Genomic DNA, 24,565 nt, shown 5'->3' on the forward strand with positions numbered 1-24,565 from the left:
GTATGATCCGAGAAATGACAGGCTGACCCCCCACCCCTTCAATCTCTGCAGCAATGCTGGCAGCACTCATATGTCTATTTCGTGCACTCAACTTCTTTGGTCGAGGCCTGTTCTGAGTGGAACCTGTCCTGCTTAACCTCTGTATGGTCTTGGCCACCGTGTTGCAGCTCAGTTTCAGGGTCTTGGCAATCTTCTTATAGCCTAGGTCAGGGATATGCAATTAGTGGACCTCCAGCTGTTGCAGAACTACAATTCCCATGAGGCATAGCAAGTCTCTGACAGCCACAAGCATGACACCCAGAGGCAGAGGCATGATGGGACTTGTAGTTTTGCAACAGCTGGAGGTTCGCTAATTGCATATCCATGGCCTAGGTCATCTTTATGTAGAGCAACACTTTTTTTTCATATTCTCAGAGAGTTCTTTGCCATGAGGTGTCATGTTGAACTTCCAGTGATCAGTATGAAAGAGTGAGAGCGATAACACCAAACTTAACACACCTGTTCCCCATTCACACCTGAGACCTTGTAACACCATACCTCCCAACTTTTTGGAATGAGAGACACCTATCAGCAAAATTATGCACGGCATAGGACACACCCCTTGACACGCCCCCCTTAAAGGAGAATTGTACTTTTTTTTTACCACTACTATTCCTTCATATTGGCTTTTGGAGCTTACAAATGCTGCAGTTTAGAAATTGGATGAAAGGTTTAGACCTGGAAAACACTTTTTGATAGATAAAAAGTGCAGTTTAGACATTAAGACCCCTTTTAAAACTGGGGCGGTGGGTGACTCAGCAGTAAAGCGCCGCTATTTTAGTGCCGCTTTTACCCCCCCCGCTTCAGCACAACATTCATAGAATAAATCACATCTCCTCATCTAGAGGGGAATACCAAGGAATGTCTGCGTACAGTAGTCCCAGATAGATATCCAAAAACATTCATCTGCCACTATAGTCCCTTCTACACCCCTCATATTATCACATACAAGGAGCTTCCTGAACGTGAGTGTCTGCAATTCTATTTTTATTTCAAAAACAATTCTTTACATTAACTACTTCAGCCCCTGGAAGATTTTACCCCCTTAATGACTAGGCCATTTTTTGCGATATGGCACTGCGTCGCTTTAACTGGAAATTGCACGGTCCTGCGACGCATTACCCAAATGAAATTTGTGTCCTTTTTTTCCCCACAAATAGAGATTTCTCTTGGTGCTATTTGATCACCTCGGCGGTTTTTATTTTTTGTGCTATAAACAAAAAAAGTGACAATTAAAAAAAAAAAAATATATATATATATATATATATATATATATATATATATATATATATATATATATATATATATATATATATATTTATATATTTTTTTTTTACTTTTTGCTATAATTAACATCCCAAAAATGTTTTAAAAAAAAAAACACATTTCTTCATCAGTTTACCAAAAATATGTAGAATATATATTGGCCTAAACAAAAACGCAATAAGTGTATATTTATTGGTTCGCGCAAAAGTTATAGCGTCTACAAACTATGGGAAAGATTTATGCCATTTTTATTATTTCTTCATTTTTTTTTTACTAGCAATGGCGGCGATCTGCAATTTTTAACAGTATTGCGACGGACAGATCAGACACCTTTGACACATTTCTGGGACCAGTGACCTTATACAGCGACCAGTGCTATAAATATGCACTAATTACTGTGTAAATGTCACTGGCAGGGAAGGGGTTAACACTAGGGGGCGATCAAGGGGTTTAATGTGTGTTCTAAGACCCCTTTCAAACCACACTGCCCATAGCGTGGGCGGTAAAACGCTGCTATTTTTAGCAGCATTTCGGCCGCTAGCGGGGCGCTTTTACCCCCCGCTAGCGGCCGAGAAAGGGTTAAAAACGCCGGCAATACGCCACAATAGCGGCGTTTTGCCAGCGGTATTACAGCGCTGCCCCATTGATTTCAATGGGGAGCAGCGGTGGAGGAGCGGTAAACACACTGCTTCTTCACCGCTCCAAAGAAGTTGCTGGCAGGATTTTTCCCTGACGTCCTGCCAGTGCATCGCTGTAGAGTGAAAGCCCTCGGGCTTTCACACTACAGACAATGGTGCAGCTTTTTTAGGGCGGATTGCAGGCGCTATTTCTAACGCTATAGCGCCTGTAAAACACCCTGGTGTGAAAGGGGTCTAACTGTATGGGGATAGAACTGACTGGGGGAGGAGACATCATTGTTCCTACTCCAAGATTGAGTGTGCTACATACCCTGTCTGGAAAGGTGTACTGAGGTTGTACGCACAGCCTGGCCACCGCAGTGGCTTGACACTTGTCATCATTTTATTTTTGGTCTAGGATTGAGTGTTCTACATACCCCAAGTCTGGAAAGGAGTACTGAGGTGGTACGCACAGCATGGCCACCACAGTGGCTTGACACTTGTCATCCTTTTTTTTGGTCTAAGATTGAGTTTGCTACATACCCTAAGTCTGGAAAGGAGTACTGGGTTATACACAAGGCCAGGCCACCGTAGCAGCTTGACACTTGTCATTCTTTTTTTTTTTGGGGTCTAGGATTGAGTGTGCTACATACCCTAATGCCGCATACACACAACCGGACTTTGACAGCAAAGGTCCGACAGAACGAATCCATCAGACAATTTGATCGTGTGTGGGCTCCATCGGACCTATGCTGTCCAAAAATCTGACGGACTTTAGAAATAGAACATGTTTCACATTTTTCCGCCGGTGCTCCGGACCCAGTTCCTATGGAGAAATCTGCTCGTCTGTATGCTAGTCCATTGGACTAAAACAGACGCTAGGGCAGCTATTGCCTAATGGATATGAACTTCTGTATTCTAGTCCAGTCGTACTTCATCACTTTCGAATGCATCAGACTTTGGTGTGAACTAATAACCAACCTTCATGGTATACTGTCATGCATCTTAAATCAGTAAACATAGAGTCTAATATACCCCTATGTATGTCCCTCAACATTAAGGATTTAGCCCATGTGAAATGGTTAATGGTGGAACATTTTGTTTCCACAAATAGAGCTTTCTTTTGGTGTTGTTTGATCACCACTGTGGTTTTTATTTTTTACTAAACAAAAAAAGGTTTTCTTTGTTTCTGTTATAAAATTTTGTAAATAACGAAGTTTTCTCCTTTACTGATAGGCACTGATGAGACTGCATTGATGGGCACTGATAAGGCAGCACCGATGAGGTGGCACTGATGGGCACTGAAAGCATTCTTAATTTGCAGCATTTTTTTTTTTTACACCTGTCTAAAATTTTTGCACAGTATTGTACTTGTAATGGTTAATTAAAGAGGAACTGCTGTCTGCTCACATCATTTGTAATAACAACATCTTTGCCATTCCGAAGCTTCCCTCCAACCACTTTGCATATTATTTTATATATACTGTCATTCTGTACTTGCCCGTTATGCTGAAGCAATCTCTGTCCACTAATGGCCCATACTTACAATCCAAAAATCGGACGAAAAATACTGCTTTCGACATGATCGTACGATAATCGGATTGTTAGTACAGAGCTTTTTGAGAGCTGATTGCGACAATTCATCAGACATTATTCGACTGGACAAGCACAAAAGTTTTCCTCGTATGATACCAGATCATACAATTTTAATTTAGTCAGTATAGTTGTCGTCCAAAAATACAATACAAATACACTACAACACATGACATAATTTCTGATTTTTTTTTCTGTCATACGAGAATTTTCGTGACTTTAGAAACCTATTTAATTTCTACTTGCAACTATTAAAGTGGTTGTAAACCCTTACAATCCACTTTTTGCTAGCAGTAAGCCTATAATAAGACTTACCTGTAGCTACCCCGGATATCTCCTAAACCTAAAACGGTTTAGAAGATACCCCCTGTATCTGCATGTGCTGACATAATCGGCACATGCGCACTGAAGCAACTTACGTGCCATTGGCTTCAGTGAGTGTGCCGCGGGAGTGATTTCATCGCCGCTCAAGCCAATGACAGTGCCGGAGCCGCAATACCCAGAAGTAACTCCGGGGAGACATGTCAACAGCTGGTGCTGTGTACAGGCACTGCAGCGGGGGCTTCGATCTCAGGTAAGAATTACATAATGAGCTAGTATGCTGTGGACAGTGGTGTAGTGGGTAGCACTCTCACCTAGCAATAAGAAGGGTCACTGGTTTGAATCCCAACCACGACACTACCTGCCTGGAGTTTACATGTTCTCCCTGTGCCTGCGTGGGTTTCCTCCAGGTACTCTGGTTTCCTCCCGCACTCCAAAGGCATGCAGGTATGTTAATTGGCTTCTGTCCAAAATTGGCTCTAGTATATTAATGGGGACCTTGGATTGTGGGCTCCTTGAGGGTAGGGACTGATGTGAGTATGCAGTGTACATGGATAGGGACAATTGTAGACACTCACACTGGATGGACTGGTGTCTTTATTCAACCTTACTAACTATGTAGCTCATTATGCCTTTGTCTTGCAGGTCTTTTTTTTTTCCATGCGGGTTTACAACCACTTAAAGCAAAAAAAAGCCATACGATCTGTCGTACGATATTCTGATGGTGTGTGCGGGCCATAAGGCTGGCTGCAGTCATTTTAACTGTGGGCAGCTGAAGATGCTGCCTGTTCACTTCCTGGATTTACACAGAGGCACACCTACAGCTCTGCGGGTCTCATTGGCCCTTTTATGAATCCCCCCCCCCCCCCAACTCTCACAAGAGTGAGAGAGAGAGCTGTGCATGAGGTCATAAGCCTAGCCTTTTTAACAGACAAGAAACAGGAAGTGGCATACATAAGGTATTTACTGGCAGAAAAAAATTTTTTACTATCCAAAGTTAAAACAAGGGCAGAAGAGTTAATAGATGGAAAGTTGAGAAAAATGACTGAAGTTCCACTTTAATGATTGCAGAGATGTATATTAAATCTTTCTAGAGTTCAGCTTTAAAAATGATACATTTCTGTCTATGATATATAACTTTAATAAAAAAGAAAGTAAAAAACAAAACAAACAAAAAAGATCATAAAAGCAGGAGAAGCTGAGCAGCGAAAATCTACCCTGCGAAATACAGGAAACCCACCAGCGGTTTCATGCTTTCAAAAACTGAACTATATGTCTTGGGTGAATTAGCACATGAGATAAAGGTCTATATATGAATGAACAGTAGTGCTTATGTCACTAAGACGTTGAATGGTCACACTGAGCTTTGTGTTCTATGCCTAGAATAAAATGCCCTGCATTAATATGACCTCTGTTAGGGGGGGGTTGGCTGGTGTCTGAGTGAGAAGGGAGGGGGAACGCATACAGCAGTACTTCCCATCTGCTGCTGCTGCTGCAGCCATGTTGGGCTCTTTGTGAGGGGGTGGGAGAGAGGGGAGGGGAGAAACACACACACAAGCTGATCAGAGCTAGAGGATGGTGGGAGACATCAGCCTGTGACTGCTGCTTGGATATTCATAGAGAAAAATAGAATCTATGCAGAGAAGGCCAGCAGCATCTGCTTGCACCTGAGCCCTCAGCATCCTCCTGCAGCCTCCCCAGGACCATGAGCTGCTGCTGAGCTGGTAAGTGACATCAGCATCAAGCCTGTCATTGGGGTTGCTGCTGCTATTTGCTATCTTCATCCTTTCTATCCCACTGCTGTTGGTCTTATTTGTATTTTCTGCTGTGTACTATGGGCAAGGAAGAGTCATTTCATTCAGTAGAAAATGTCAGCCAGCTTCCACCTGCAGTGTCCATCATCCACTGGCCATATCCTCCATCATTCATTATGTATCATGGGGTTTCCATTCATCCTATTGCAAAGCTGTATGATGTCATGTGTGCTGCTCAGCCCAGAAGCACCTGCTGGCTGCCGACGTTCAAGATGGCATCATCTGAATCTACACAATCTGCCTTTACAGATCCCTCCTTGAATTTTGGGTAGAGGGATAGTCAGATGCTGCATTTACACCACCGACGTAGGAGGCCAGATATAGAAATATAGAAGAGAGACGACAGAAAAAGAGCAAGTGGTCCGTTGAGTCTGCCCTTTTTTTTATTTTTTTAACCTGTATAGCAGGGTTTCTCAACCAGGGTTCCTCCAATGCAGTCTTTCTCAACCTTTTTACCCCAGAGGAACCCTTAAAATCATTTTCTAGTCTCGAGGATCCCTTACTAAAACCAATTCATTGGTGGTCAGTGAAAAAAATGCCCCTTAAATTTGTGGTCATGTGGAATGAGGCAGCGGTGGTCAAAATGCAATAGGAGGCAGTGGTGGTCAAAATGCAATCGGAGGCAGTGGTGGTCAAAATGCAATCGGAGGCAGTGGTGGTCAAAATGCAATCCCTACAGATGGCTTAAGATTGTTGCTTCATGCAACTGCCTCTACCAAGTGGTATTGACCCCAGAACTATTCAGGCACCTTAAGATAGGAGGTCAATCAGTCACAGCTCAAGGAACCCCTAGTAACCTTTGGAGGAACCCTAGGGTTCCACAGAACCCTAGTTGAGAATAGCTGCTCCAATGGTTGCTAGGTGTTCCCTGAGCAATGACCAGTTTTTGCCTCTAAGATAAGCTCCCACTGACACCAATGATCTTTTTAGCTATCTGTAGGGGAGGGGGGATTCTTCCCCAAGACCACCGATGTAAGGAACACTCTTCCACTGACCATCACACCAATGTATCATGAGTTGTAGATATATAAATTTTTAACAGGGGTTCCCTGAGACCAAAAGGTTACTTAAAGGGTTCCTCTGTGTTGAAAAGGTTGAGAAAGTCTGCTGTACGTATAGTATGGGTTTACGTTTGTCCCAAGCATGCTTAGATTCACTTACTGTTGAGTGACTCACTACCACTGCTGGAAGTCTGTTTCAAGCATCAACTACTCTATTGGGAAAATAATACTTTCTAAGTTTAGCTTTGAACATTTGGTTTGAGGTTATGCCCCCCATGTTCTTGGTCCTAGCTTCATATTGAAAAATAGTGCCCTCTTAAATCTTACTCACACCCTTCATGTATTTAAAAGATAAATCATATCCCCCAATTTCCTTCTTTCCCAAAAACTCCTTTCACCTGCTGGTGATCCCTGTAGTGATAAATAAAGATCTATATAGAGGAATCAAGACCTGCTTCCCCCTGTTGGTGATCCCACCAGTGATAACTGAAGATTTCTATAGGAGAATAAGGACCTCTTTCCCCCTACACGTGATCTCTCCAGTGATACCTGTATAGAGGAATTGGAACCTCCTTCCACCAACTAGAGGCGATCCCTCTAGTGATGACTTAGACCCCTTTCACACTGGGGCGTTTTTCAGGCGCTTTAGCCTTAAAAAAAAGCGCCCGTAAAGCACTTGAAAGAAGCCTCATCTGCAATCCCAATATGAAAGCCCGAGTGCTTTCACACTGAGATCCCTTTCACACTGGGGGGTTTTTCAGGCGCTTTAGCTTTAAAAAAAAGCGCCTGTAAAGCGCCTGAAAGAAGCCGCAACTGCAATCCCAATGTAAAAGCCCGAGTGCTTTCACACTGAGGCGCTGCGCTGGCAGGGCGTCAAAAAAAGTGCTGCAAGCAGCTTCTTTGCAGCGCTTTTGCTAAAGCGCCCCTTCCCATTGAAATCAATGGGAAGCGCCTGCAAAACGACTGAAAAGCGCCTGAAAAGTGCCTGAAAAGCGCTTTTGGCAGCAGTGTTTTGTGGGCGCTTTTAACCCTTTATTTGGCCACTAGCAGGGGTTAAAAGCGCCCCAATAGCGCTCGAAAAATGCTAGTAAAGCGCTGCTAGTATAAGCGGCGCTTTACGAGCATTTTTTGGGCACTGACATTGTGAAAGGGCTCTTAAAGCACTCTGGCTTTCACATTGGGATTGCAGATGAGGCTTCTTTCAAGTGCTTTACAGGCGCTTTTTTTAACCCTAAAGCGCCTGAAAAATGCCTGAAAAAAGCCCCAGTGTGAAAGGGGTCTAAAGATCTATATAGAGGAATCAGGACCTCCTTCTCCCTGCTTGTGATCCCTTCAGTGATAGCCAAAGATCTATACGGAGGAATCAGGATCTTCTTCTTCCAGCTGATGATTCCTCTAAAGATGACTAAAGATCTATGTAGGAGAATCAGGTCCTCCTTCCTCCTGCTGATGGTCCCGCTAGAGATGACTAAAGATCTGTTTAGTGGAATCAGGACCTCCACCCCCCTGCTGGTAATCCCTTTAGTGATAACTAAAGATCTATATAGAGGTCTAAGGGCCTCCTTCCTCCTGTGGAGGATCCCTCTTGTAGTGATAACTAAATATCTTAAAGAGGAGCTGCACCTTTAAAAAAAATATTAAAAGCCAGCAGCTACAAATATTGCAGCTGCTGACTTTTAATAAATTGACACTCACCTGTCCCAGGGTCCAGCGATGTCGGCGGCAGATGACGAGCAATCGCTCGTCTCTCCGCTGCCCCCGCCGCCCCCGCCGCCATCCTCTGTCAGGGAATCGGGAAGTGAAGCATTGCGGCTTCACTGCCCGGCTCCCTACTGCGCATGCGTGAGTCGCGCTGCGCGTCTCCACTGGTCCCCGCTGTATCCTGGGAACTGTGTGTTTCCCAGAACACTCTACTCCCCTGACAGAATGGGGATCAGTTTGTTTACCCTGGCAGATCCCCGTTCTGCCTCTCTGTTGAGCGATCGCGTGTGGCCGGTGGACATCGAGTCCGCTGGACCCGCGGATTGGTCCCCCGCTAGCGATTGGGCACGCGTGCACCGCTGGTGGCACAGATCGCTGTGTACGTGCCCGACATACAATGACGCTGATTCATGCAAGAGAGCCAACCTGCCACAGTAAACTGCGGTGGCTGGTCGGGAACTAGTTAAAGGGTTGATCCTCCAAAAACAAATCTTTTTAGTTTTTGGCAATCTCTATAGTCTCAATGACTTTATTGGTTAGATCTGAGTCTGCACACCTACCATGGCCATTAGGAGGGAGTCCTACTAGTCTTGTTGAATTTTTATATTATGGGGAATGCAAGGCACAAATATGGGCAGGAACACCAAAAACTCCCAGGTGGATGGGAGCAGAGTTAGGAAAAATGGCAGGGAGATTTCCTTGTTGAAGCACCCAAGACATATAAGAAGAAGCCAGTGGCTACTTTTGCCCACCAGTCTCCACCTATAACTAAATTTTAACTGTTGGGTGGACTGACCCTTTACTCTCAGTCTTTTGCCCACCAATCTCCACCTATAGATAAATTATAACTGTTGGGCAGACTGACCCTTTACTCTCAGTCTTTTACCCACCAGTCTCCCCCTATATCTAAATTATAACTGTTGGGCAGATTGACCCTTTACTCTCAGTCTTTTGCCCACCAGTCTCCACGTATAACTAAAGTGAAACTGTTGGCTGGACTGACCACTTATTATCAATGTATGCAATGCAAAGTCCTTATCTGCATTCCCATTCACACTTGCAAATGGGAGCAATGGGGCAGACTGCGATTATCTGCAGCAGACCATGGGAGACTCAGCAAGGTCATTCTGATGTAATCCGTTATACAACGTCTACCTGTGGATGCAAATGGCCATGAATAGCTGCGGGTGGGCGGGTTAAGCCGGCAATACATGGTTTGAATCTCGGCCGGTTCAGCAGGATAAACTTTGGTACAACCAGCCTTCCGGATTCGCTTGCGATTATCACAAGTGGCTGCTATAGCCGCTAGCGATAATCACTGTCTTCTCCTGGCGGGGACGGCTTCCCCCACCCCCTCCTGCCCCAGAAGAAGACAACTGCTTGGCAGGAGGTTCCAGCACTGTCTGTGTTGATAGGGGAATTGTGTGAATTTCTTTCCTGCAACCCGTGGTTGCAGCAACATTTCTGCCCCATCTATGCGTTAGCCTCTTATTGTTTTAAATACAACTTCCCACCGTGAATGAGGCCCAAAGCATGAGGACCAGCATGGAGACCAGAATCCTAGCATTTTCAGATAAAGAGGTTAGCAATGGCAGACTGGATTCTTCTCTTAGGGCAAGTTTTTCTTTAAACTTGTTCAGCGGTTGTGATAGAATAGTAGAGGTCTATATTTGTTATTATTGTTTATGATGTTTGTAGCATGTTTTAACAGCATAGCATCCCTGTAGATTATTTGAAAATGATAACTATGGTATTGCAGTATAAAGGCTCTGCACATTAGCACTGAGTAGGCTTTTACTTTCTTAGCAGCATCATCTGGTTCAGTTATCCTATCTACCAGCTCTCTTTGTAGTAACTTTGTATGAAACCCATTGGATGTCTTCTAGCCTGTGGCTCCCAAGTATTGTGTGTCAGTCTTCTGTTTTCTTAGAAGTAACTGTATACCAGTGTGGTGTTTTATTCTGCCACTAATACTGTAGATTACATCTACAACTTACCAGGATACTGTTTTCTCAATGTTTAGGGCTCATTCACACTATTATATTAATGCGCATGTAACTGCAACACGTGGCAAAGCAAATAACATTCTGAATGGCACCCCAATGCTCCTTGCTGACTAACATGCAATGCACTGCTAGAAATGAATGGGCTACCTTCACACAATGCATAATAAAACAAGACATAATGTTTGTGCATTGACACATCGCAATAGTGTAAATTGGCCCTTAATGCAGAACTCCAGGCACGTGTAGCCACCCTGTCCTAAACAGGTGGCACTTGTCAAATTTAGTTCTGCTGGGTGGTTGGCAACCTAGCTGATTTCTAGCCTACTTGTTCATTTTGTTTTTCCCCTAAACTCAATGGAGCTGTAGTTTGCCTCTTCTGCCAGTAGGTGTCACTGGTACCACTATTATTATTATGAGACTCTACAGTAAAACTAAAGCCGCGTACACACGGGCGGACTGTATGACCTACTTAGTCCGTCATACAATCCGACAGACAGTCCGTCATACTTTCGAATGAACGGACTTGACCACACACGGATGCACAAACAGTCCGTCGAAAGCTTGCGCAATGACGTGTACAGCACGTACGACGGGACTAGAAATAGGAAGTCCAATACACAGCAATGCACCCTTCCGCCGTGTAAATCCTTTCTGAGCATGCGCCATTCTTAGTCCGTCGAACTAGCCTACTGACGAGCGGATTGTCCGCTGAAACCAAAGTATGACGGACAGAATTTCGAAAAATCCGAAATACTTAGTACGCCAGACTGCACGCTGAAAAAGTCAGCTGAAGCCCACACACGAGCGGACTGTCCACTGAAATGTGTTTCGACGGACTAAGTAGGCCATACAGTCCGCCCGTGTGTACGCGGCATTATTCATGACTATTTATACTTTCCCTAGCCAACCAAAAGGAGGTTTATGGCCACTGGTGCATGCCGGGGGAGAGTGTTAATATTTGGGGAGGGCCAAGTGATCTCTCCACTCCTCTTCTACCCAGGCTCTTGGCTGGGTAGGTGTGTGAGGAGTAGCTGAGTGATTAGGCCTGAATCCTGAGGCCTGTGCATAGGCTTGGAGCAGAAGATGTCTGTCTGTCCAGTGAGTCCTGATGCTTGAAGCTCTGTGGTTTGTGAGTCTGACTGACGGTGCCACTTTGCCACATGAGGTTGGTGAGGAACTTGTATGAAGCCTGGGAAAGCACCAAGATGGAATCATGGAGACTACTGCTGCTGCCCCTGGAAATATTTAGTTGCTAATGGAGACGGCTGCTATTAAGAAGGTGCAGATTGCTAAAAATAGGCTTAAAGTGGTAGTAAAAACGTTTACCTATAGGTAAGCATATACTAAAGCTTACCTGTAGGTAATATAAATATCTTCTAAATGTGCCCCATTTAGGAGATATTCTAGTGAGCAGGAGCCAGTGACGTCACTGGGACACAAGTATGCCATCTCTTCAGAGCTCTGTGCCGTGATTCCTGCACGCATGTGCATTCAAACAACCAGAGCCTGTGAATCCAGAAGGAAGACTGCGTGAAGGATGAAAGCCCTGTCAGCCATGACAGCGTGTCGCTGGAGGGCTTTGTTTTAGGGTAGGTCTCTCATAATGTGCTAGTTTGCAATGACTTTCACACTGAGGCAGTTTTCAGGCGTTTTAGCGCTAGAAATAGAGCCTGAAAACTGCCTCCCATCCAGTTCAATGAGTGCTTTCACACCCGGGTGGTGCGCTTGCATGTCCCGCTAGAAAAAGTCCTGCAAGCAGCATCTTTGGGGCAGTTTGGGAGTTCTGTAAACATCGCCAAAATGCCCCTGCCCAATAGCATTGCCCATTCCAATGCCTGAAAAACACTTCGGAAGCGCTGCAACACGGGAGTTTTTAACCCCTTCTTTGGGTTTAAAAGCACCCACTAGCGGCCAAAAAGTGCTGCAAAAGGGCTAACTCCATGCGCAAGCAGCCCCCCCCCCCAAGGACAGTCAGGACATCAAAGCCCCACACTTACCCCATCTAGGAAGCAGGCGGATGAGCAGCGTGTCCAGCAGCTTTCTTCCTCCTCCTATGGTGTGGATCACAGCAGCTTCGACCATGCATACCCTTCCTGCTCCTCCTAGGCATCCAATAATATCGCCTGACCTTTCAGCCAATCAGGAAAGGCTGATTGGCTGAGAGGCAATTCAGTGTTATAAAAGTGAATATTCATTTGCTTTTCTAACACACTGTATAGGGGGTGGCATGGATAGAGGGGGCGGCAGCTGTGCACCCTTAATGGACGAGCCACCCCTGCTTGCCAGTTCAGCAATGTCACCAGGACTTTTTCTTCCTCCAGCATCAGCAGGGGACAAGCATTATTCCAGGTCTAAGTGGCGCTCATGTACTAGTGTAAGTTCTAAGTGCTGTTCAGCCCCAGAGTATTGTGAGCCCCCAGAAAAATGGCAGGATGAGTACTGGCCTCAGAATGCCTACCACCACTAGGCCAAGAAGGAAGTTGAAGGCAGTGCTGCAGCACGGAGAGGGTAAAAGAAGATTGGCACTTTTTTAAATACTGTAGGGAGGGAGGATGTGGGGCAACAAAAAAAATGAAAATAAATAATTCTGAAGTTCTACTTTAAAGTCCAACTCAAGTCAAATATTTTCCCTGCGTTTTGAATGGCTGGGGAAAGGTTAGAAACTTTGTATTCATGGTGCATGATGAGAAACCAGACACATTTTGCAAAGTCCACAAAATTATTATATTGAAAGTAACATTCAGTAAAAATACAACGCATTTGGAGTTCTCTTCAACGGAGCTTGGAAAAATTAGGATACTAAAGAGGCAGCCTAAACAGATCTTTCTGACTAATTACTCCATATTTACCTAGTCAAGAGTCAGTTCTTCCGTTTTTTCTGTTCTTCAATTTTTTTCAAACCCTGATTAAGGGGGACCTTTTGAACCCCTAAGATTGCTTTGGATTTTCATTAAATATTACTTACAAATTACTTTTAGAGTCTACAAAACATCTCTGGTGCTTTCCTAGCCAAACACAAATCTACACGAGGCATGTACTGACTGAGGCCCATTACACATGGTTGAGTTGGTTAAAAAAAAAAATTCTCATTTATCAAACAGAACAGTACAGAATCAGAACAGCTAATCGAAACAATGATCAAGTGCCAAAAACTTCCTTCTGATATGTTTTTATTGTTATCTCTGGAGTAGATTATCTCACTTCCTACCTGTGTGATCATCAGGACAGGAAGTAAGAACAAATCTCCCAAACTCACAGCTCAATGTATGAGCTAATATATATATATATATATATATATATATATATATATATATATATATATATATATATATATATATATATATATATATATATATATTTATTTATTTATTTCAAACAATCCCCTAGATGTAAATTTACTAAGCACCTCCCTCTAGTTCTCAGGAGGCTTTGAGTGCCCTTCTTGGTTAAAATTTGAGATTTGTGTGGGGAGGAAGCTCCGACTGGGTACCTCTACTAACTCACCAGTCAGTGCTTCTGTTACTCACAGATCCCAACCCATTCTGTGGTTCTCACCACAGCTTATTGATATCAGAGGCATTTAAAGTTAAATTGTGCTTTAGCCATACACAACTAAGCAACAGCTTCAATTAAAGTGGTTGTAAAGGCCCAAGGTTTTTTACCTTCATGCATTCTGTGTAAAAAAACCTGAGCCTGATCTTCCTCCAGCTCTGTGCAGGAGAGCCTCTCTATGGACTCTCCATCCTCATTGGCTGAGACAGCAGTGGAAGCCATTGGCTCCCGCTGTTGTCAATCACAGACAGTCAGCCAATGAGGAGACAGAGGGGCAGGGCCAAGACGCAGCTCTATGTGTGAATGGACAGACAAAGCAGCAGCTCGGGGTAAGCCTGCCTGGGTGCACGCTTAGCAAGCTGCTTTTTTTGAGGGCACTTGGCAGGAAGGAGGGGCAAGGAGCGCCAGCAGGGGACCAGAGAAGAGAAGGATCGGGGCTACTCTGTGCAAAACCATTCCACAGGGCAGGTAAGTATAACATGTTTATTATTTTACTGTAAAAAAAAATAGGAAGCTTTAATATCACTTTAATGTCATCCTTTCCAGCTGTACATACTCACCTTCCTTTTGCTCCTCCACTGTGTAGTTCAGCCACTGGGAATGAAGAATGGATGGCCTGTGCTGGTGTAGTGTCATATTCCGCTTCCGATCATAGAATGCTCCGGAACTGACATTGTGGCCAGAAATGTCCCACTGCGCATGCGCGATGCGTTCCAAAGGATTTGCGGCAATGCAGTTCAGTGAAACTGTCAGATGTCACGGAAGTGACGTTAAACTTTAGACAGGTCATAGAGCGGCGGAGAGAGAGCGAGTAACCGTGGCTCGGGGAGGGGATTATCTGACGGTTTCAGTGGTCTGCCTTGCCGCAAATCCTTTGGCACGCATGGCGCAAGTGTTTGGAATGCATCATGCATGCACAGTGTGAAATTTCTGGCCGCAACGTCACTTCCGGAGCATTCTACGATGGGGAGCAAAATATGACACTACACTGGCTCTAAATTAAGCTTACAGAGGGCTTATGACTCCCTTTCCCCATGTGGCATTGCTTGGTGTCTGAATGTCCAATCACTAAGCACCAGTACTGTGACATGAAAGGGAAGGAGTCCTGTTCTCTCCATGTTCAGCTGGTCATGTAATATACACAGCTATACTAGACAGCATAGGGCAGGGATATGCAATTAGCGGACCTCCAGCTGTTGCAAAACTACAAGTCCCATCATGCTTCTGCTTCTGGGTGTCATGCTTGTGGCTGTCAGAGTCTTGCTATGCCTCATGGGACTTGGAGTTCTGCAACAGCTGGAGGTCTGCTAATTGCATATCCCTGGCATAGGCAGATCCTGAACTTTCTGCAAGCTTAACTGTGATGAAACATTACAGCTTGGGCCAGTCCAGTAGCTGGGTTGTAGGCAGGTGAGGTTTACCCCCCCCCCCCCCCATTCTGTAGGTGGCACTGTATTGTTGGGCCACTGTACAGATGGAGGCGGAAGTTTGTTCTTATGCAGACTCCATAGATGTTACAAGGTGAACAGTGGTCCAATTGCACACTGCAACACTGGGTGACCTCAGCAGCCATCTTTAATGTGGGCGTTGCAAATAAATATCAGTGCCCCACTGCATTTGGCATGCAGTTGCAGGTGGCTAGGTTGGGGAAAGGAACCCCACTTGCTAGGAATAGTGAATTTGCTTAGGGAAAAGGTTCCTGTTCAAGAAAGGACAGATTAGGGGACTTTCCTCCGGACTTCATTACTGCACCAAGGGACTAGCACCGCTTGTACCGCCACTCTGTCAGTCACACCCCACACAGATACTGCCCCAGGCATGTACTGGCCATCGGGACTACCGGGAGTTTCCCGGTGGGCTGATGGCTCAGTGGGCCACTCTGAAGTAAGGGGGCTGGTGATGGGACACTCTGATGTAAAGGGGCTGCTGATGGGACACTGTGATGTAAGGGGGCTGCTCATGGGACACTCTGACGTAAGGGGGTGCTGATGGGACACTCTGATGTAAGGGGGCTGGTAATGGGACACTCTGATGTAAGGGGTGCTGATGGGACACTCTGATGTAAGGGGGCTGGTGATGGGACACTCTGATGTAAGGGGTGCTGATGGGACACTCTGATGTAAGGGGGTGCTGATGGGACACTCAAAATGTAAGTGGGCCGGTCTGGATGAAGTCCAGGGCCAAATTTCTGTCCCAGTCCAGCCCTGTACTGCCCTGATAATGTATGCTATAGCATGTGGTAACCTTGAGGCTGAACATATACCCCTGTACCGTTAGCATTGCTAGGATTACCAATACCAGCATTCCTGTGTCTGTCCTGCCAGTGTCACTGTATTTACTAATAGTGTCTGCATTCAGAACTGTTATGGCAAGTGTTTTGCCTCAGTTCTTACAGCCACATACTAGTGCTAGTGATTGCTGATTGTTCCACTTTGTTATCTGTCAATAATGCAAATCAAACCAATATTATTTGTTCAACCTTCCTCTGGACTCTATGTGCCATTCTTCCGACTTGGGTGCCAACCACCTGGCTCTGCCCATAGGGCTGTTAAGGGGTACTGAGTATGAATTAGGTCTGTGTTTTTCTCCCATAAACATGTTTCCACTAAAAATGTAAGTTTTTAAAGCAAAAGAGACCTTTTAGCTGAGAGTACATCTCCACCCTCTTCCAGTCTAAGTGCTGCTCTGCAGGGGAATATAGGATGCTAATATCGAAACAAATTCAGGCTCTTCTACTGCATAAAAAAATGCACTGAACGATACAAAGCAACACAGAGCTGGAGTGCATAATGCTTACTTTATATCTGCTTGCAGCTTCTGTACAGAAGTAAGAATAGCAGTACTTATGGTTTGCCTTTTAATGACATGGCAGAACCTGAACTAAACAATATAATTGCAAAGGAAGGAAGGACTGCGGATATTCTTCATTCTGCCTGCAGCAGACAATGATATCGTTCCCCTAGAATGCAGCTTTGAGGCTGACCCTGAGAGACTATTGACTTTTTTATGCACGTTGGGCCTTAAAAAGCACCACTTTTACAGGTGTGTGGCTTTTTTTCAGCCTGTAAAAGCACCTCTATTAAAGCCTATCTGTCCATGCATACATATGCATTTACAGGTGTATTAGAGAAAGAGCGCTTACAGGCTGAAAGAAAGAACCCACCAAAGGCGCAAACAGGAGACGAGCGGAAGAACAGAAAAAACTCTGAATGCACAGAAACGCGTGTAAATACATCTAAATGATAGAGGTATTTAAGTGCATTTGAGAGTTAATGCATTCCAGTTGCCAGAATGTATTAATATTCTGGTCAATGGAATCCATTAATACTTAAACGCTTGATGCATCTAAAGGTATATGCAATACATGGCTTTTACAAGTTTTTTAATACAGTTTTCTCCTACTAGGTGTTCTGGCGTTCAAAGGGTGTAAACAGATGCCTGGTGTGCATAGGGTTGCCGCCTGTCCGGGATTCACCCGGACAGTCCGGGTTTCAGGCGCACTAAACCCTGGACACATTATTCAGACTGGGCTGTGGCTCCCCAAGTAACCAAGATAGTCACATACAAATCTGTTGCTACCCAGGAGGTGTAGGCGGTTGCCTGGGGGCAGGTCTGGCATGACTGGGGGTTATGTCAACCAGAGCAATTTGGCCAGACCCACTGTTAGATGCGGCATACTATGCGCATCGCATTACTACCATTACTACTCTCCTTGGGGGCACCTAAAGGTGTTCCAGGCCGCTAAAGTGTTCGGGTTTGGCTTGAATAAAAAGTGGCAACCCTAGGTGTGCATGAGGCCTTCCTGTTGCTGTGTATTGTGACACATGGAGGGTTATCTTATGTAGACTTCTGGAGCTACTGAAAAAAGGTCACTTTAAAACAAGCCTGCAATTAGAAAAAACATAGGCTGCCATTGCCAAATGTAAGTCTTATTTCCCATCACTTCCTGTTCTGGCAGGAAATGTGGGGAAATCTCCCCTCCAAAAGCTTGACAGTCAAAAAACTGTCACTAACCCTGGTCTGCTCTATCCAAAACAAAATAAATACCTTTGGCTGGAGCTGAACTGTACAAGTAACATACACACAAAATGCAAAAAAGCGCCTGTTTAGTTCCTGTATACATGAGGCCTTGTACACACAGCATGGGATATACAGCATGCTCAGTCTCTCCATTGGCAAGCTGCAGTGTATTCAGAATACAACTAAACAGCCGCTGTGAGGTGTTCTAGAGGCAAGCCTGCTTTTTAAAAAAATTTTATTGCTGAACAATTTTCAGTGGGACCAGTGCGCACCAAACGTGAGCCAAAACTGCAGCATGACCCCATTGACTTGAATAGCAGAGTTTGACAGACATTCCGCTCGTCAACTCTTCATGCCATATGCATCCATGGCATGTGAATAGACCCCTCCTGGCTGTATTGTAGGCTTTAGGTTGGTGGTTGGGGGGTAGTAAAACTCTGGCTCAAACGCCTGTTTCTAACACCACCACCCTTCCCTATCCCCTGAAAGCCCATGCGAAATAGGCCTTTTTATGTGACTTCCAGGACATGTTCGATCTCTCCATCCTTCCAGCACTTCCCTTGCACTGTGGAGAACAAGGGGTACTCAGTGGGTGTGCAGCCTGGACCACAGTCTTATGCCCACATGTCACATTTCATGCTTTTTTGCTCCATCAGTGGTCTTAAAGATGTCTGTTTGATTCCATCCCCTACTGGCATATAATCAATGTTGTGAACAAGCAAGCTATCACTTGCGAAACTCGTCAACTGCTTGTCCTGTGTCTATCTGATATACTTGTGACAATAAAGGTACATTAAGCAAGTTTTTCGGAAATTTCCGGACGGATGGGGAACAGATCCCCAAACGTCTGTTTTTAGCAGATTGTATTGGATGTCGGTGGGTGTACACCAGGCATGTCCAAAGTCCGGCCCGCAGGCCAATCACGCCCCGCAGTCCCTTTTTGAATGGCCCGCCTGGTTATTTAAACATGTATATCTTTTGTGGCCCCCGATGATCTCCCAGCGCCAGGGCTACAAAAGATATATAGGCTGGCTGCCTCGGAGGGAGGAGGCGGGACGAGTGCCATGCACACAGGAGGAGTATTTCCTGTTTACACGGCAGCCTCTGTAATAGGAAGTCCCGTCTCCGGTGCTGCCATTGGATGACTGTTCAGTCCTTCAAAGGAGGCGGGACTTTCTCTTATAGAGGCCACTGTGTAAACAGGAGTTTCTCCTGTAGGATGCCTTTGGCGCTCGTCCTGCCCTCTCCATGTCACCTCCAAGGCTGCACTGATGGTAATGGTGAGTGCATTCCTGGCAATTGTGGGGCTGCATTCCTGGCAATGGTGAGCTAATTCCTAGCAATGGTGGCTGTATTCCTGGCAATGGTGGCTGTATTCCTGGCAAAGGTGGCTGCATTCCTGGCAATGGTGAATGATATCCTAACAATGGTGGGTGCATTCCTAGCAATGGTGGCTGCATTCCTGGCAATGTTGGGTGAATTTCTGGCAATGGTGGGTGTATTCCTGGCAATGGTGGGTGCATTCTTGGCAATGGTGGGTGCATTCCTGGCAATGGTGAGTGAATTCCTGGCAATGGTGAGTGAATTCCTAGCAGTGGTGGGTGCATTCCTGTCAATGGTGGGTGTATTCCTGGCAATGGTCAGTGCATTTCTGGCAATGGTGAGTGAATTCCTAGCAATGGTGGGTGCATTGCTGGCAATAGTGAGTGCATTCCTGGCAATGGTGAGTGTATTCCTGCCAATGGTGAGTGCATTCCTGGCAATGGTGAGTGTATTCCTGGCAATGGTGAGTGCATTCCTGGCAATGGTGAGTCCATTCCGGGCAATGGTGAGTGCATTCCTGGCAATGGTGAGTGCATTCCGGGCAATGGTAGGTGCATTCCTGGCAATGGTGGGGCTGCATTCCTGGCAATGGTGAGTGCATTCCTGGCAATGGTGGCTGCATTCCGGACAATGGTGGCTGCATTCCTGGCAATGGTGGGGCTGCATTCCTGGCAATGGTGGGTGTTGCATTCCTAGCAATGGTGGGAGCTGCATTCCTGGCAATTGTGGGTCTGCAGATGGGCACTGACCCTTATTTTGCTTCACAGTTCTTTATTTAAAATTGTAAGTTTTTTTTCCCTGAAACTTCCCTCTTACAGTGAAGGTGCGTGATATACGCCAATAAATACGGTATATCCAAATAATACACCACACACAGCCACAAAGGCAAGAGAATTCTTGTTGGGCAGTGTATTAGTGCACGAACGAACACACTTAGACCGAATTTTAATGGTTCAAAAAATGCAGACAAAATGGTCAGCCCTCGCGCATGTTCACTTCATCAAATCTGGCCCTCTTTGAAAAAAGTTTGGACACCCCTGGTGTAAACTGAAACATGTCTGTTCACACCCACCAATCCATAGATCCATAGAGGAGATTGGAGGGTCTGACTGGGTCCAACTGAAAATGACAGGCGGACCCAATCAGTCCTCTAGTGTGAAAGGGGCCTTAGAGTACAGGAAATAACCCAGTTAAGACTCCATCCTTTAGGGCTTGTTCACACCAGTGTTTTGCACTAACACACAGGTACTCATCATGCAATATTACATGTTTAATGTATGTTGCCTTAAGCAACCGATTCATTTTGATTGACAATCTGTGTGTTATGTAGGTTCATGGGCTGCCTGTCAGGAACCATGAAACAGAGGGAGACTTAAAATGCAGTAAAAATCACACCTTTTAATAAAATGGTACAACTGGTAAATGTAGTCAAAACATAGCCAGGGTTCGGTAGCCAAATTGGATAGTCAGAACAAGCCAGGAAATTAGGAAGCCAGAGATCAGTGTAGTCAGAGGCAGCAGACAGGATCAGGAACCAGAAGGGACATCAGCCAGGCAAGTCTTCAACAGAAACACAGCAGAGAGTTTCTAGATATGTTGACCAAGGCAAGGGCAATTGTTGAAATGAACCAGGCAGTTTAAATAGCCAGAAGGGGCTGGCTCTGGGCTTGACTGATGAGCAGGAGATGATCAACAGGCGAGCCACTGTGGAACGATGAGAACTGGCAATTAACTGACAGCTGAGCAACCTGAGCAGAGAAGGAAGGGCTGGGAGCCCAGCCCTGACAGTGCCATTCAAAACTAAATTAAAACCCATAGCTGACCAGTGGGAATGGCACCGCAAAGTATCGTACTGCACTTAAGGCATTGTGAAAGGGGCCTTGCAATAGTACCCTAGCAAAAATTGCAAATGTTCAAACACCAACACGCACATTTGTGTGGCAAATTATAATTTGTTTTTTCTTAGTCGTGCAATCAAAAGTCATATACAGTATGTAGCTCTAGCCTTAGCAATCAATTTATTCCATATGAAGGTGAAGGAGTTTAGCACCAAAAATGGGTACTGTAGGTAGCAGAGGCACACGAGAAGAGGAGGAGATGCTTGAAATTTTCTTTATTGATCATATGATAAAATGTAACACTATCGATGCGTTTCACTGGCTTATGCAGGTAACTTCATCAGGAAGGTGTATTGAGACATTATAGTAAAATAAGATAAAAACAAAACCAAAGGGTATATATAAGCTGTAACAAATAATTGGTATGATTTGATAAAATCTCAGGATAAAAAGAAGTATGCCCAAAGCTCTTTTGGCCATACTTCTCCTGTAGGTCACAGGAGTGCACTTAGTTCTGTACTCCTGTGGCCCGCATTCACAGACCTGATGTCACAGAGCTGGTCCAGGCTCTGAGGGGATTCTGACAATAATGTCGGTATCCGCTCAGATGCCTGATCAGCAGCTGGCTCATCCTCTTCACATGCCACTGAGAGCCTGAGCCAGCCTCTCCCGCCCCCTTCACAGCAAGGTGCTCCAGTGAGCACTGGAGGGGCAGAGCAGAGAGGTGGTGACTTATAATCACCAGCTGTCTGCTCACTGAAGACCGAGAACTGAGCGATCGCTGCTGGGTTAAAAAGTTTTGCTTTATTAATAATATGTATTTAATAAAAACAATTATATTAAAGTGGATGTAAACCCACTCTCATCCTTTCTAAATTACTGCAATATTGGTTATCTAGAAGGATATACATGCCTCCTGCATGTATACTTATTTGTCAAATGTCTACCCTCTATCTGCTATGAGACCCATAAAACTGCAGATTTTGTGGGTGGGTCTGTTTTCCAGGACTCAGTGGGTGGAGTCATGATATCAGTAGACTCCCCGCCCACCTCTTCACTCCCCTTATCAACATGCATTTTCTCCTGTGTATTTCTTACACTGAACTTCTGCTATGATTACTAACATCCATCCAAAACCCAGAAAAGTCACCACATGACTTCAGAATTCCAAATCTTGCTGAGGTGTGGAATAGCCAATCCTTGCAGAGCAGCAGAAGAAAAGAGTGAGAGGGAATTAAAAAATAATGCATGTCTCTTAGGCTAGTGCACGAGATATGTAAATCACCTGTCACTCGCAGCAAGGGGCAGGATTTGACAAAGTTTTTCTCTGTTTGTCAAGATTTATCTCACTGAACAATAAAAGAGGATTGCTCAGAGCTGGATTAAAGAGGAAGTAGAGCCTTACTAAAAATAGAAATAGACCCTGCAAGGCAAAGGCATAATGAGCTAGTATGAATAGCATACTAGCTCATTATGAATCACTTACCTGAGATGGAAGACCCCGAAGCGACCCTCGTCATCCTCCTCCTCCGACGCTATGATACCCGGAGTGACTTCCGGGTATCGCGGCTCTGGCGCTGTGACTGGCCGGAGCCTCGATGACGTCACCCCTGCGCATGCGCGTAGGACCCGCCACTAACGGCATGATTGCCGTTAGCAGCGGCATGCTTAGTGAGCTTGCACGCAGATATCTATGGCGCATGCGCCGTAGACAGCGGTGTCTGTCATTTGCATATATCTCCTGAACCGTGTAGGTTTAGGAGATATTTCTTGGACCTACAGGTAAGCCTTAATCTAGGCTTACCTGTAGTTCAAAGTTGCCTGTAAGGCTCCGTTCACACAGGGGGCGACACGAGGCGACACGACTTGCCGTGCCGCGACCTGACAAGTCGCCCCCATTCTGTACTACGGAACCGTTCTAAGAGGAGCGACTCGAGTCGCTCCGACTTAGAAAAAAGGTTCCTGTACTACTTTTGGGCGACCTCGGGCGACTTGCATTGACTTCTATACAGAAGTCATTTGCAAGTCGCCGCTGAGGTCGCGGCAGGTCGCGGCGCGGCAAGTCGTGTCGCCTCGCATCGCCCCCTGTGTGAACCGAGCCTAAGGGTTTACAACCACTTTAAGTCTTTGTGGCAAGACTGGGCTCAAATGATAGGAAATCTTATACTCTACATAAAGGCATAAAAAAATAAATAAATTGGGTTTACATCCACTTTAATACAAATAGTGATAAAAATTATAATAGACAAAATGCTAAAAAAAAAATGTTGCCAGAAAAGCATATCAGTGATATAATGAGCATCAGGTAAAATAACAAAACAGGCATATAGGGGTTGATTTACTAAAGGTAAATAGACTATGCGCTTTGCAAAGTGCAGTTGCTCCAGAGCTTAGTAAATGAGGTAAAGCTGCACTTTGTAAACAATACCCAATCACGTGCAAGGAAAATAAAAAATAAAACACAATTTTTTCTTGCATTTGATTGGATAATGGGAAGTCAGCAGAGCTTCTGCTCATTTACTAAGCTCTAGAGCGACTGAGTGCAACTTTCCTTTTGAAAGTGCACAGTCTATTTACCTTCAGTAAATCAACCCTATAGACTCATCAAATGAAGTCTTGAAATTTTCTGACTGCTGACTAATGATTGTGGATGGAAATGAATATGAATCATTTATTGCGCATGTTTAAAAATTGATTACTACTCTTCTGGCGCATCTCGCCTATGCGTTTTAACACCCATCAACGTATGTTCTCACGTTAGAAATTGTTTTAAATGGTGGTAGTCCACCTCTGTGGGTTGCATTGACATAGTATGTTTTTTTTTTTTTTTTTTTATACGCATCAACTTCAGTTATAGGACCTATTGATGACAAAAGCAGCGATTTTTGAGAACGCAAGTATAATCCTATGAAAACATATGAATACAGCATTAGCAGTTCATTGTTAGTTTTACTGAGCTTTATAAATCTGCCCTAAACAGAAGTGTTTCCTTTAAGCAGATTTGTGTACCAGCGCCGGCTCCTGGGTACCAGATGATATTCTCTTATATAATAATTACATATTAGGTGATGAATTTTTTTTTATTTCTTTCCTTCCTGGTTTAGCGTTGCTGTGCTCCAGTAGGCCAGGCTGTTTTCCCCTGTGTCAGTGTAAGCAGTATGATCAGCATACATGTACAGCAGGTGCTCAGACAGGAAGGGATAGGCTTAGCTAGGCTTAGCTGACTGATCTCTCTATACAGCTCTTACATCCGCAGCATCCGAGACAGAAACATCCACCCACACCAAGCTGGGGGCTGCAGCACCCCCTCCCAGGAGAGGTAAACACCGTTATGAACCCATCTTGGTCAGATGCCTCAATATAGGAAGGAAATGTATCGTTTTCAGTAGGCCTTTCTATGTAATTAGAACTGCGTGTTATAGAACTGTGCTGTTTGCATTTACATTGTAATCATTGTGTATAAAAGATGGAAAT

The 24,565-nt window shown here is 44.9% G+C and overlaps 1 protein-coding gene across 2 annotated transcripts in view; it reads left to right on the forward strand.

The window, feature by feature from the left end:
• The first annotated feature begins 5,380 nt into the window (after positions 1–5,380).
• Positions 5,381–24,565, forward strand: part of CYFIP2 (cytoplasmic FMR1 interacting protein 2) — a 137,431-nt gene continuing 118,246 nt past the window's right edge. Inside the window, exon 1 of one of the 2 annotated variants that reach the window (XM_077468404.1) lies at positions 5,381–5,560. The gene's annotated coding sequence lies outside the window, so the exon portion shown is untranslated. Of the gene's footprint in view, positions 5,561–24,260; positions 24,411–24,565 lie in introns of those variants that run through there. The other variant, XM_077468405.1, reaches the window with a different exon arrangement.

This window comes from Lithobates pipiens, unplaced genomic scaffold, assembly GCF_037356315.1.
Source record: "Lithobates pipiens isolate NorthernLeopardFrog02 unplaced genomic scaffold, aLitPip1_a1.2 Scaffold_8, whole genome shotgun sequence".
In the NCBI taxonomy this organism is placed as follows: domain Eukaryota; kingdom Metazoa; phylum Chordata; class Amphibia; order Anura; family Ranidae; genus Lithobates; species Lithobates pipiens.